Raw genomic sequence first — 15,715 nt, 5'->3', positions numbered from 1 at the left:
TGTGTCATTCATACTACTTAGTTGGTCTCCTCATTTTCTGTGTGTGGTTTTGTCCTTCATTTTTATGGTCTTTTGTTTTCATAAGTTCAAACCCTAGTGTGTATCTTGTGTAATCTGCCCCCGGCCTAGTTCGCTTGTGCCATGGGAGAGCCAAATCATGGTGAGGGGAAAGGAATTATTTTGCAAGATGACATTACTTATAATATAGTAGAGAATGCTATTAATAATCCTAAGGATGGTAAGGTGGGCAAACCAAAAGGAAAATTGTCGTATAAACAAGTGGTGGCAGATAGTTCTCCACCTTTTTCTGTAGCCACTGAGTTTAATGGAGTTTTTCACAGGAAGGCAGTGGAGTTAGAACAATGAGGAGGGGAAGGAGGACGGTCCGTAGCCAATGGAAGTGGACACTCTGGTGGAGGCATTGCCGACGTTGGTGGAGGTGGAGGAGAAAGTGGCAAGTCTCCTTCTCTCAGCCCTAAGATTCTTTTGCTTTCTCCCCATGAGGACATGGTGTTTGCCATTAAGAATGAGCGGTCTAGGCTTAATTGCTATTTTCTTTGTTTGCTTGGATAAGGAAGCTATGCCTATTAGGAAATTTTTTGATGAATGGCTTACTTCAATTTGGGGTAAAAAGCTTGGCATTTATATTATGTACTATAGAATGATATAGAAAGGATTGTTATCTTTTTGCAAAATCATAATATGCAAGATAGGGTTTTGGAGAAGTGGTTTTGGAATGTTGGAAGGTCAATCTTCAGGGTTTACCCATGGTCCCCAAAGGACAATTTTGAAAAATTTGTGGCTCGATCTCCACTGAATTGGGTGGAAATTAAGAACCTTGTGGTGGAATTTTGGCCTTTCATTATGCAGATTCTTAAGTTGTTAGGTTCTGTTTTACAGGTTGAGCAATCTAGGGTTACCTTGCCGCACCTTAATGCCAGGGTTCTTTTGGCCCTGGCCCCTGAAGTTGAATTCCCCGATAATATTTCTCTAGATTTTGATGGAGAAAGGTTTTGTTGGGATATTACCCTATTAGGGAACTTAAATGCTTGCTTTCATTGTAGACATAATGGGCATACTAAAAAGGATTGTCTGGCTCTGCAACATATTCATAAGGAAAAATTTAATGTGGTTAATAATAATGAGCATAATGGTAACCTAGTCTCTAGTAAGACTAAGGCTAGTGAAGTACCTAATAATGATGTGGATACTGTTAACCAGGCCAAGAATGTAGGTGTTAATAATTCTATAGAATTAGATTCTAATTCTAGTCTCCAGCCACATGCCTCTAATTCTATTGATATTCCAATGAGTAACAGTTTGATTTCATTATCGAACCCTCTCTTTGAAGAGGAATTTGAAGTGGTTCTAGCCAGGGTTGGTATCTCGGATGTTATTCCTTTGCCCATAGCTTCCCACCTGCTAAGAGTTCACCCGGGAGCTCCCCAGAATGATAGTAGTGTCCTGCTAGTTTTGAATGCTTAGTAGTTAGCTCTCATGACTATTAAAGAAAGAGCAGTCAAACTTCAACAAGAAAATAAGGAGATGCTTGCTCTGCCTTTGGCTCCTTCCTCCTCACCTGGACCTTTAGCTATTGAAGCTTCTAATCTGGAGGGTCAATTCACAGAAGTTGTTAGGAAGAAGAGGAAAACTAAAAAAAGAAGCTCTGGTCCCATTGGGGATAGAGGGAGGAAGAATCTTCCAGATTGTTTTAATAAGTTGTGCAAGAGCACTAAAACTCCTCCTAAATTATGATGATGTTGCATGTCCATAGTTGGAATGTTTGCGGGTTAGAGATGCCTAATAGAAAATACCTTGTTAGAAGATGGTGTAATAACTTGAAGTTCAAGGATTTTATTTGTTTGCAAGAAATCAAGGTGGTTGGTTTTCAAGCCTATTCCATTTTGAAGTTCCTTTGGGACAAGTCTATAGGTTTTCACTCAAACCATGAGAGAGGGAAAGGAGGTGTTACGATTCTTATTCACCCCAAATGGGAAAGCCTTATTGAAAGTCATGGGTGTTCACCATGTCAGAGGGTAATTTGGGTAATAGTCAAGCAAGGGGAGAAGACTTTTGGAATATGTAATGTGTATGCCTCGAATAATTATAGAGAAGGAGCAGAATTATGGGAATGGTGTTGTGTGCATTTGCCAAAAATCTCGCGGGTGGTTGTTGGGAGTTTTAATATGGTGGAGCACAAAGTGAATTAATAAGGAGGTTTGGCTCATTCTTGGAAAGGCAATGAGATGTATTTTTGGTATAAATTCAAAAGGAAGTTTAATCTTTTGGACCCTATGGAACATATACATAGTAAGTTTCATGACATTTGGTACACTTGGTGCAATAACCAGAGGGGCAAGCAAAGAGTGTATTGTAGGTTGGATAGGGTTTATGGAGATGTCTCTGTAGTTTCTTTCATTCAGGAAGATAGTCATGCCCCGGTTCAAGTTGTCCTAGCCTCTCTTTCTGATCATTCACCTATCCATACTTGTTGTAGGATAGAGAGTAATGGTAATACTCAAGCCTTAAAGAGGAAATATAAATCTTTCAAGCTTAAATTTGCACTCCTTGATGATCCTGATAATGTTGATGCCATTGTAATGGTAACTGAGATTATTAGAATTGGCAATCCTTTGCTAGATCCAATAGAGCTTTGGAACCTGAAGGTTGATACCTAGAAAAATCTTCTTCAAGTCATTGGTAAAAAGCTAGCCATGGATAGGAATAAAGAGGAATCCTATTAGCAAAGTAAATTGAACTAGGTGGAGAAAGAATTGCAAAACAAAGGGACTAATGAGGAATTGGAATTTCAACTGATCAATATTAAACATCAATTGAGTAGTAGCCAGAGATATAAGATTCAAGGGCTGAGAATTAGAGCAAAGATGAATTGGATTAATGAAGGGGATAAAGGTTTTGGGTATTTCTTTAATATTATTAAGGCCAAGCACAAAAGAGAATTGATTAGTGAAATTCAGTTAGAGGATAGGATTTCAAGGGATTTAGAGGACATTCAAGAAGCTTTCTATAGTTTTTATAGTAATATATTTTCTTCATAAATGACACCAGATAGTCAAGTAGTGATAGAGGATTGTTTTAAGGTTATCCCTCGCAAAATTTCTGATTTGGAGAAAATAATCATAGCAAAGACATCTCTATTGGGGAAATCAAAGCTGCTATTGATGCCTTTCCTAATGGGAAATCTCCTGGTTTGGATGGTTTTCCAGCCGAATTCTACAAGAAAAATAAAAGTTGGATTTGTACTGAACTTTTGGAAGTATATGAAGAAGCCTTCAAGAAAGGTTTGTTAGGGGAGTCTATCAACTGAGGAGTTGTTAAGCTTCTGCCTAAAGTAGGGGATAAGTCTCTAGTCAAGAATTGGAGGCCAATCACATTGTTAAATTTGTCCTATAAAATCCTTGCTAAAGTTCTTGCGAGGAGAATTGCTTCTTTGTTGAATAAGTTTATCTCTCAGACTCAAACAGGTTTTATTCAAGGGAGGTACATTTTGGAGAATCTGATCACTGGTTGGTGTTAGAATAAATAATTATTTATTAATTATTTATTCTTTTACTTAAGTTTACTTAGGTTAATGCATTTATTTATTAGAGTTTGTTCCTATCTAAGTCATACTTATCCTCTCACCTTGTTCGAGGATATCCCACCTTTTGTGGATATATGCTTAGTTGTCAACCTTAGCTTCTAGCACTTTCTAGCTTGTTCTACAAGCTTCCATGAGGCCTTTATATTCAAGCTCTCTCATTGTAATTTCTTAACTTATTGTAAATACATATTTCTTTGTTTGCAATATTTTCTCTCTCAAGTCCATTTAGTGTTTTTCCAAGCTCCACCTCTTCCTTCTTTGGTTTCCCTTCAATAGGTTATTTGCATGTAGGTGATCTTGGCACGTTGTGAAGTTCTCTTTCATCAACTTCTACATGGTATCAAAGCCTCCCTAATGCTTCTTGGTTGAAGGTTTTTTGAAGTAGTAATTTGGAGACACAAACCCTAGTTTGTTTGTGATTTTTTCTTCAATCCAGGGGAAGAGCATTTTTTCGGAGCACTTTGGGCCTAAACAAACACTACCATTGAGTTCAGAAGGCCCATTATAGTCAAAATTCATATAAAGTTTTCTAATTTTAGTGATAGGAGCTCTGGGAGGCAAATTTTGTTTGTTGCAGGTTGTCGTACGGACTGTATGGACACGCGATTTCAAAAAAATAAAAAATACATATATTTTGGGTGCACCGCTAGCACGTAGCCTAGTGGCCACCGGCCTTGCTAGCACACAACTCGTGAGCGGTCATCGTCGACGGGCCTCCCACTGTCCACCACGGCCTGGCGATGCCCCCTGTTCCGACCACCTCTATAGCTCTACCACCCATTTTCTCCACTTCTACAACACCTAACAACATAGCACCCGCATGGATTTTTTCAGCTCACATGGTCCAATCTCTAGCTACCATGTTGGCATCTGCCACGTCAGTTGGACACATCAACACAGCCACGTGGCCCCTCTTTTTTGCTGCGACAACCCAAAAGTTATCAATTTTTAAGCTAGTCATTTGTTGACATCAGCATGATGTCAACATTGCATCATCAACACCTTCCTGCCAGCACTCTAGGTCTCTTTTTGACCTACTCATAGTTTTTTGGCCATATCTTGAGCATACGGAGGTATTTTTTCGATCCAAAAGAAGCATCAGAAAGATGGTTCCAAGACGGAGACATTGGTGTAGGTATTTTCTAGTTTTGGTCTAGTTTTGTGGCTCATTTTTGTAGTCAAAGTCCAAATTTTTGTTTTTCACTCCAGCAAGCATATCTTTTGCATCCCATCTCCGATTTTTTAAAACGTTATATTTTTGGAAAGTTGGTTTTATCATCTTTTCAGAAATGTTGTCATTTCCTTGAGATTCTACCCCATTCTTGTTCTATCATGTTTTTGGCATTTTTTCTCTATGGTGGATATCTTGGGTGTTCCAGGTCCAAGGATCATTTTTCATGGCATGAGATCCTTTGTTTTGGGTTGTACTATCTTTGTATCAGGCTTTTTTCCCTTTTTGATCATTGTAGCTATCACTTGTAAGCATATTTATGTAAACGCACTAAGATAAAGTGCCACTCTTGCATTTCGGGTTCATGAACGTTGTTTTGAGATAATTGTACTTGCACTATTTTATAAAGCACCATTGGGGGATAGTTATTTGTCATTTTTGTGCCCTCTTCCTTTTTTTCCCCCATGCAGCATCGGTGTGACCGTGCCTTTATAGGTATTTGCACCTCTTCAACTCTCTCGTTGTTCGTGGTTTTTTCTATAGAGGATTTTGGCCCACCTTTTTAGTTGCCTATCATCTCATCCCATCTGCATTAAGGGGGGGTTATTCTATTGTTCTAATGCTTCCTTGGTTCAATGGTTTGATAGTGTGAGCTATGTATTCAGTGGTTGATCCTATAAACTAGGCGATTGCAGTGGCTGGCTACTTATGCATTTCGGTGAGATAGATCATCTACCATATAGACACACTTAGTTCATGCCTTCTTCTTCCATCGAGGTTCTTTAGATCAGCAGTTTCTCTCTGATGACAGAATTTGTGGCTTCTTCATGCTTTAGTGATGCTCTTTGTGATCACTTTTTGTTCCTATTTTCTAGGACATTGCACTAATTGGAGGCTTCTTCAGTCCTTCACTAGGTTTTCTTACCTCTTTTTGGGGGAGGGTTTTTTGCACGTGGTTTTCTCTCTTTCCCCGTTTTCAGAGGTTGCATTTCTTTGCATTGTTCATGGATACCTAACATGGCCTAGTTGTCGGGACCCATTCTACATTTCATCTTAGTTTGTGAGCTTAAGGCATTCCCCTAAGTTGCACTTAAGGGGGGGTGTTAGAGTAAATAATTATTTATTGATTATTTATTAATTATTTATTCTTTTACTCAAGTTTACTTAGGTTAATGCACTTATTTATTAGTTGTAGTTGATGAGTTGTTGACAACACAGGAGTTTGTTCCTATCTAAGCCATACGTATCCTCTCACCTTGTTCAAGGATATCCCACCTTTTGTGGACATATGCTTAGTTGTCAACCTTATCTTCTCGCACTTTTCAACTTGTTCTACAAGCTTCCATGAGGCCTTTATATTCGAGCTCTCTCATTGTAATTTCTCAACTTATTGTAAATACATTTTTCTTTGTTTGCAATATATTTTCTCTCAAGTTTGTTTAGTGTTTTTCCAAGCTCCACCTTTTCCTTCTTTGGTTTCCCTTCGACAAGTTATTTACATGCAGGTGACCTTGGCGTGCTGTAAAGTTGGCTTTTATCAACTTCTACAGTTGGGAGGCTATGAATTGGCTAAAGTAGATGGTCAGGAGGTAGCCATGATTTTGTTAGACTTCGAGAAAGCCTATGATAGGATAGAATGGGGATTTGTCATCAGTATGCTCAAAGCATTTGGGTTCCTGGAGATATATTGTAAATGGATAAATGTTTTATTCAAGGATGCCAGTATTGTCATTGATGTGAATGGTATCTTGTCAGAACCTATTATGCTGCAAAGGTCTATAAGGCAAGGCTGCTCGATTGCCCCCTTGTTGTTTGTCATTGTTGTGGATGCTCTGTTTTATATATTAAGGGTAGAGGAATTGGGACCTCCTTTAAAAGGTATCTCTTTGCCTGATAATGAGGAGTTGACAAATGCTCAATTTGCTAATGATACATCCCTATTCTTAAGCCTTTCAAAGGAGAACTTTGATAATGCCTTTAAGAGGATTTTTTTTTTTTGCAAAGCTTCGGGGTCCAAAAATTCCCCTTCCGAGTCTAATGTGTTGGGATGGTCTATTGATCCACTAGATTGGTTGATTAGTAAGGATTGGCAATTGTCTGGCCCTAATCAGATTGTCAGATATTTGGGTATCCCCTTCTTAGTAGAACCCAACCTCAACAATATGTGGGACTAGGTGTATGGGAAAATCAATAAGAAACACTGAAAATGACAGACTCACTCCTTATCTATTGCTGGAAGATTTCAAGTAGTTCAAAAAAATCTTTCATCTCATCATATTTATTATGCCTTGGCTTGGCTATTTCTTAACTCCCATGTGAATATGATAGAAAAAATTCTTCATGACTTTCTTTTGTCAGATGGGAAAGGGAACAAGAAAAGGCACTGTGTTAAATGGGAATGGTGTTGTTAGGTCAAAAGGCAAGGAGGATTGGGTTTGAAGGATCTTAAAGTACAAGGAATGGCTCTTGCATCTAAATGGGTTCTAAAAGCTTTATGGGGTAATGAGGCATGGAAAATTCTCATTAGAAATAACCTTATGAAATCTATTATTAGGAAAGGTAAACAATGGAAGGATACTCCAGTGATTGACATTGTTTTTGGTGAGTTTAAGATGAGATTATTTGGGACAAAGATTTTCAAACTTTTTGGAAGGCATGGATTCAAGTGAGGCAGTTTATTAAGAGAAGCAGGAGGAAGACCTCCTTATCTTCTTGTTAAAGATAGATCTATTTGGTGGGGGCTTTCGTATAATAATAAACCTTTGGCCCTTACTTGGAGTTGTTCTACTAAGGCTTGGAATTCAAAGGGGATCTCCTTTATTCAAGATATCTTGGTGGGTGAGCAATTAGGGGAATGGGATGAGGTAAAAGGAAAATATAACATTCCTGATTCTTAGAAGAAGACCTACACTTTGATTAAGAAAGCTATTAACTTTAATAGCTCTTGTGATATTATTGATTCTAATGCTTTCCTTGATAAGGTTAAATGGTCTGATGGCAACTTGTTGACTGATACCACTACTAAAGTGTTGTATCTTTGCATTAAGAATGATTCATCTCTTATTGCTAGGGTGTCCCAGTGCTGGGGGTAGATTAATCCCTTTTCTAATTGGTCTTTCTTTTTTGATTATTTTTGGAAAGGTAAAGCTGAACCCAAAAAGATTTGCTTTAAGTGGTTGTTATTGTTTAAAAAATTGGCTATTGGTCATGTGCTCTCTTCTATTGGTCTCTCCCATGTGTCTTGCAGTTTGTGTAATGTTGTTGAGTCTTTTGAACATTATTTTTTTAACGTGTTTATGTTTGCAAGATGTGGGCTATTTTTCTTGGTTCCCCCTGTCTATGGAATTGTGAAGATAATATCTCTTAGAGTGAAATTCTTGCAAGATATGTGGAAAAATTTGATTGTAAACTTAATACTTTCTTGTTTGCTCTTTCAATTGAGGTTTTATGGACTCTTTGGAAGGACAGGAACAAGGAAATCTTTTAGGCTAAGAGAAGGGAACTTACTGAGTTTAAATTTAAACTCCCCCATTTTAATATTATGTCACAGGTTGCTTTGGTATTACACATTTCTTGGAGCGATTTCATGGTTCTAATGCGAGAAGGCATCTTGGTGATTAATAAAGATAAAGTGTAGGCAACGAACTATATTACTGAGTACCAAAACTTTTTAGCTCCTACCAAGATGGAAGATTTAAATAATGTGATCAATGAGTTCCAGGTTAACAGTGTGTCCAACAAAGATAATGCTTTGGATGGAGGGGAAGAAGAGGCTCTTGCTGATGTGATACAAACTTATGATGAGGTTTCAATGGTTCAGTATGACCAAGGTAGCCACAATGATGGCTAGGATTAGATAGCATTATCATTTATAAAAATTTTTGCTATGCAATATATGTAAAAGGATGGATGTATAAATATGTGACTCTGTTTTACTTATAGTTCTTTTGCTATCACCCCCCCCCCCAACCACCCAAACTTTGTAATTTGTTCTATCCCTCACTCTTAGAGGAGAATGTGGAACCAATCAAAACCCTTCGGGCATCGAGGGATTTTGATCTATCTCCTCCTGCCCGCTTACCAACCCTTACCTGGCAAATAGTAGGGGGCCTATAATGGTTTGGTTCGCCAAGGCAGGGGGTGTGATCTGGTTGTTTATTCTCAGTCTCAGCTCTATACTTGTAACTATTTCTAAACTTTGTTAATAGAAAAAAAAAACTTTGTAGAAGATAAATCATTTTTTTTATGTAACCATTCTATGTCATATATGCTTAGAGGAGATGTCCAATCAAAAAGCCTATCGACTAATTAATGATGAGCACAAATGAAAACACGTTAATCTTTGCCAATAAATAGAAAAGGGCTTATAAGAATTAGAAATTAAATAGGAAGATTTGAGTTAGGACTAGTTATTAGTCCCACCTATTTATAGGTCGAGCCTATAGTTTTCAATCGTCTGATTTGTATTAGTAGCTAGTTTGGATGCCATGAAATTGGCAAAACAATTCCTTTATCCTAAGGTTGCTAGAATATTTCCTATTAATTTGAATTTTTGCAATTTAATTTCTCTTTTTTCATTAGTGCCCATCATTTTTCCTAGTAGTATTTTACTTTTTCTTGCTCAGAAAATTAATGTGAAAAAGGGCTCTAAGGAGTGGCATTTCCTTTAAATTTTGAGAATCGTGGCAATACATAGCTAAGTCCATGTGGCAAACACCCTATTAGGATAGATGACAATTGCCTCTCCATCAAGTCTTGTTTATAGTAACTAGCTGGCATTAGGGCTAGTGTTCTTATTACTAGATTAATAGTTGCCTTATTTCCATGCTTGTTCTCATAGTATTTGGAATTTACCCTGCCTCAGTCCTCATTTTTTTAATTTCTTTTGTTTTTCTTCTCAATTGGTTAATATATCCATAATTTCAGCTTCAATTGTTGCAAATTGATGGATTTGGCTTCAACCACACCTTCAGGTAAGGTTGTATACAAATAATCAAAATCTTTTTTTATCTGAATGCAAATATTTTTATTTTTATTTTGATACGAATATGTATTTTTCATTTCTATACGCATTTGAAACATGTAGTGCCTACTAACACCAACAATAGGGGACATAGACGCACTTCTTTGCAAAGATCAAACTACCTGATCTGCTAGCTATCAATTCTCAGTAGTTTTGGCTAAGCTACAACAACAAACTTCTTAGTTTACTTTGTAATGCAAGTATTTGGTATACCTATATTTTGTCAATGGATCAAAATTGTTTTCCTGCGATATACTCTACATTACTAATTTTAGATTTCAATTTTAATGTCTTTTATGTAAATTAAAATAATTGTTTGATGCTTTGATTATTGTAAATCTTGGGCATCTAATCAATAAAAATGAACTTTAAAATCGTACAGATCAATAGAGTCAAGGATGAATCTAGCAGTAGAGAACCATGTGATGGGGATGTTTGCATGTATCTGCTTAGCATTAGTCCTCGTGCCTACTTAAGAATTCTTGTAGAGAAGTACATTCAAAACTCACTTGATCTTTAGTGCTTGAGAACCCTTATCCTTTAGCATTGATGGTCCACTTTCTAAATTTTACATATGTCATCAATAATAATGTTGAATCTTACTAGATGTCATCCAAAGTTTTTTCTATGTTTTGACCAAGGATATATGTGATGCAACATGTTATAGTTATGTCCTTTATTGAATATTGAACAACATTCCTTAGGCATCCGTTAAATTTATTTTAGAGCATATGAGTTTTGGAAACAATGTTCCTCACGGTGACAGATCAATTACAATACTAAGAATTTCTGATGTCAAATGAATTTATTTTTTGAGATATTCTAACAGAAGGAAATTGAATGTATGGGGTTGTTCTTTGGGTCAAATAGGATGGTTACAATTTGGTATAAGGTTAACAAGCCATTCTGCTTCAATTAGGCAAGAGAAGGGCACTTGTATAATTTCTTCCTTTCTATGCAAATGTGTATCATAGTTTCATATGGTTTTGAGGTGATTGCAACTGGCAGTAGGATTTGATGTTCCATGTGATATGTCTTTCTCAATTCCTTCCAAATGCATTTGATATAAGAGTCATTAGGCATTTTTAAGTTTCCCATTTAGAGCAAACCCTATAATCATCGCATTCCACGAGATCAAGAAAATCTTTAATACCATCATATACAAATGATACGGATCATACAAGATGCAGGATCAAAGAGAGCAAACACAAGAAGCTTTTCCATAAAATGTAGTATCTTAAATTATAATATAATCTTGAAATGTATCTATTAAAATATTTTATTTTTATAAATTATGAAAAATAAATTTCCTTTATATTGAATTGAAATACCATTAAACATCATTTATAAAAACCTCTTAATATTTTGTACTACTTGTATACATTATTTTCTTCATGTGTGTTTATATCAATATTGATGCTCTATATTCTTCATATGTCTTAGCTACGAATCATGCGCTTTATAATTATGCTCATAGATGAGTTAATAAAGTTTTGTAATTTTATGATCATAAATGAGTTAATAGAGTTTTATTAACTACAACCTAATGAAGGAACTTAACATTTAGGAATTTAATACATTTCTTTATTTGAATTTATTTCCTCGAGATACTAGGTCTTCTTCCTTTTTTTGAATCCTGATCTCATTTGCAATACCTAACTTTAAAAAAAAAATTAAGTCGCTAACTCATTTTTTTGTTTTTTGTTCTGGGCTTTTTCCCTTGGTCATTTGAATTGGTACAAATTGCCTATCAAAAATCAAGTGAATCAAGATGCATTGAAACTAGTGGGGTTGATGTACAAGCATGGATTCTTCCCTCTAAGTCATTTCATTAAATTTAACCCCACAACTACAACTACTATATTGGATTAAAAAGTTATAAGAATAAAATTTATACTTCAGCAATATCATTAAGAATATTCCCTCTATATTGTTTTGAATTTGATTATTATGAGTTAGGTTTCCTTCATATGAAAATCTCAATTGTCATACCTGCACTACACAAGAAGGTCTGATTTTGTCTAAATATATCAAAGTTCATTCCAAATGGTGGACAAAATTCTCCCCAACAAGAAGCAGATGAGAATTTGATTTTGTCTTCTTCTAATTAATGTTTAGTTTGATTTATTCTGGCTTCATCAAATTCAATTATTTGTTTCTTTAAAAATTATGCCAAAAAAATATAGCTTATGATGTACGCTTTGGTTATTGGTATGTTTTTATTGAAATTATTTTTATTTTTGTTTTTTTAGAAATTTTACAATTCTTTTACTTTAAATTTATTTCGTCAATCAAATGGGAGAAAAATTAAATAGTCATGCAATAACTATCAAGTTTCACTATTTTATCTTTACTCATTAAAGTTTCTTTTTTTAAATGATTTTTTTGCTTCAGCTTGATGGGACCTACCATCAACAAGTTTCCTCATCATCTCTCAAAAGTTATAGTTTTTAAAAGAGTACTAAAATTTGAAAATAGACTATTTAATTATTAGTAACATTATTATTATAATATTCTAATAGTTTTGTATTTATAATATTAACACAATGATGTAATATTTAATTTTTGTCATTGCTTTTAAATTTGTGTATACACATTTTTAGCCAAAAAAAAAAAGATGACACTTTATAATTACATTTTATTCATAGACTTTGATATAAAAAAATACTTGATTTATTATACTTTTTCCTTTCCATAAGATGAGACTCTAGTTGTACAGAGCTCTTGTTTTTAATATAGTTGACTTGAATGAAAAGTAGAATAAAACTGAACATAAATAGATAAAAGTTCTAATTAAAAAATATAGTTTTTATTATAGGTAATCGATGGAAGCCTAGATTATTTATTATTATTGTTAAAATTTATTATTATTATTATTATGTGTTAAACTTGAGTAGATTTGAACCCAAGACCTCCTCGATGAAAGGCTCACAATTTATCATAGCGTTAAATCAAGAGGAGGGAAAAATAACACGTGTTTATAAAACTAAAAAGGATACAAACGCTAACAAAATAGAAGAGATATTGACAATCCATTCCAGAAAGCACGATGATAAAAAGTAGTACACATTCAAAAATCGAAGAATAATAATTTACTTAATTATGAAAATTGAGAATTATACAATTATGAAGGAAACACTCAAAGCAATTAGAAATATTTAAGTCCCTTGAACTGCTTTGAATTCTTCCTCCTTTTCGATGGATGTTGTATATCTTGAATGACTTAAATGAGATGAATGAGATGTTTGAATTTTTTAAGCTTGTCGTGTTAGTGTGGCTTTGTATTGTTTCTACTCTTATCAATTTGAATTTAGAATTTCCATTGAACTCGCACACTTATCATATTGTTTCCTTCCTTATGAGTTAATTGGCCTTGAATAGAAAATGATGGTCATACATAAGTTATTTTGTGGATAGCTTATTAGAAGTAAAGGTAGCAATTGGATAAGTATGTAAGTTCTTTGGAAATTCAATATTCAAATTGACAAGAGTACAAACATTACAAGAGCCACACCAACACAACAATCTTTAAACATACAAACATCTCATTCATTTCATTTAAGTCATTCAAGACATATAACATCCATGTTGAAAAGGAGGAAGAATTCAAAGTTTATTTAAAATATTTTGAATCGCTTTGACTATTTCCTCATAATTGTATTATTCTCACAAATAATAATTAAGCAATTATTATTCTTAGTTCTTTGAATGTGTACTATTTTTTATCATCATGCTCTCTGGAATGTATTGTTATTTCTTCTATTTTGTTAACGTTTGTGTCCTTGTTAGTTATGTAAACACATGTTATTTTTCCCTCTTGGTTTTTCAATTTGTGAACCCTTCCATTGTTTGACATCCTTAACATACATATTGTTTGACACTTTATTTTTTTAACTCTTTCCTATCATTTTACAAACTTAAGCATTTGTTCTTTTTATGGACCCTTGTTGTTATGTATCCTCAAACACCTATTCTACATCCTTACTATTATACAATCATGTTTATCTCCCTCGCTATTTCAAAAAATGGTCTACACCATAATTGTTTTAGAAAAATGGTTATTTTCAACATTACTACGTCACATCCTCCTAGTGTTATACTCTTTACAAAATGTTCATCACATTATTCGTTGTTGTGAGTTTTGCTTTTGATTTTATGTACCCTTCCAACTTTACATCTTCACTATTTAGTTTGTTGGTTAAATCCTTGCATATTGTTTCACATCATTACAATTATACAGTCTATACATAATGTTGTTTTATCATTTGCTTTTTCAAATTTAGATTCCTATACTCCTACTATTTTAGAGAGTTCCCAATTTTCTAAATCATATTGTTGGATATCTTCATGTCTTTCTACTTTGCTAAACCCTTGCACATTGTCTCGATAGTTTTGGCAAAATGTCATTTCTATTGTTTCCTCTATGTTCATTACATGTTTAGTTTTGTAAACCATTACTATTTAGGATTATAACGATTTATTTCATTCCTTAAACCCTTTCATAGTGATTGACATGCTTGAAATTTTACAAACTTCATATAATGTTCTTTGTATAATTTTTTTCATTTTCCTTCATTTTTAGTTTAGATACCCTTATTGTTTTACATCCTTGTGGTTTCTACCATTTCCTTTATGTTCAATTTATTTTTAGTTTTATATTATTTATATTGTACTAGATACCTTTATTGATTACCACTTTACATATGTGAACCACAACAAACCCCTACAAACCACTTTGAACCAAGTTTCTTCTAGTTCAAGTGGGTTCGACAGGGTTCAAAGGAGTTAAAAAGTTGAAGGGTTAACCCACCAAGAAATTTCGTTCCTTATGTATAAATTCAAAGATTTATGATCCTAAGCGCATGAAGGAGAGAACCACTTTGAAACAAGGTTCAAGAAGGTTTAAGGAATTTCCAAGTGTAATACCTAGAAATTGGCACATTGGCATTTTGAACCAATTTCGGTGCATCAATCTTACAACATCAATTCTTTGATCAATTAAGTCCTATTGTACTAGGCATTTATGATTCTAAACGTCTTTACCTGACTTAAGTGTCAAATGCAAAAAAACCCCTAATATGTATAAATCACATACTTTATTTAATTCCTAAATGTCAATTTAAATTGGCTAAATTAATCTTCTAATCAAATTAATTTAATTACAAGTCCTAGCACTTTGATTTTCACCCCCTTTAGCTAATACACATGAAAATAGAATTAAATATATTTGATTAAATTAAATACTCTCATCCTAATTGTTGAATTTAATTATTTAATTAATTAGAATATTTGATTATGAGGTCATATTTAATTGAATAAATTAGATATCTTCTCCAATATTCCCTCCTAATTTATATCATTCAACTCCATCAATAATGGAAATTTGTTATTCGCACTCAACTCTCTTCTAATCTGAACCATTCATTTGGTTTGCTCTTGATCGTTGATTGGTTATGAGATTTTATAAAAGAGACCCTTGGCCTCTCATTTTAGAGGATGCAACTGATGAGAATTGAATAATTGTTGGATTGAACACTCAAGCATTTTGCATTCAAAACTCCATTGCTTTCATATGCTTTCTCATATAGATCACAATGCATCCATTTAGATTAATTTGCTTATCTTGTTCTTAGATTAATTTGCATGCATCTTAGTTTCATCTTGCATTCATCTAGATTAAATCCATCAATCTAGTTGGTCTAGTTACTAAACTCTTGATGTTGAGCACATAGTAGAACCTCATCTAGATAGAAGGCAATAGATCACCCTGTGCAAACATTTAGGATGAATAATCTCATGTTCAATCCTAGATGTACTTGACAAACAATGATCATGTTGAAGTGTATGGTTAATTTGAAGGCCCATATTTAAAACTCACATTTTTGGCACCCACCGTGGAGCCCGAAAAATTAAATTT

This window comes from Cupressus sempervirens, chromosome 1 (assembly GCF_028749045.1).
Source record: "Cupressus sempervirens isolate cs-2001-9-10 chromosome 1, ASM2874904v1, whole genome shotgun sequence".
NCBI classification, from domain to species: Eukaryota; Viridiplantae; Streptophyta; class Pinopsida; order Cupressales; family Cupressaceae; genus Cupressus; species Cupressus sempervirens.
The sequence above is the reverse complement of the archived record's forward strand: the minus strand, read 5'-3'. Positions refer to the sequence as shown.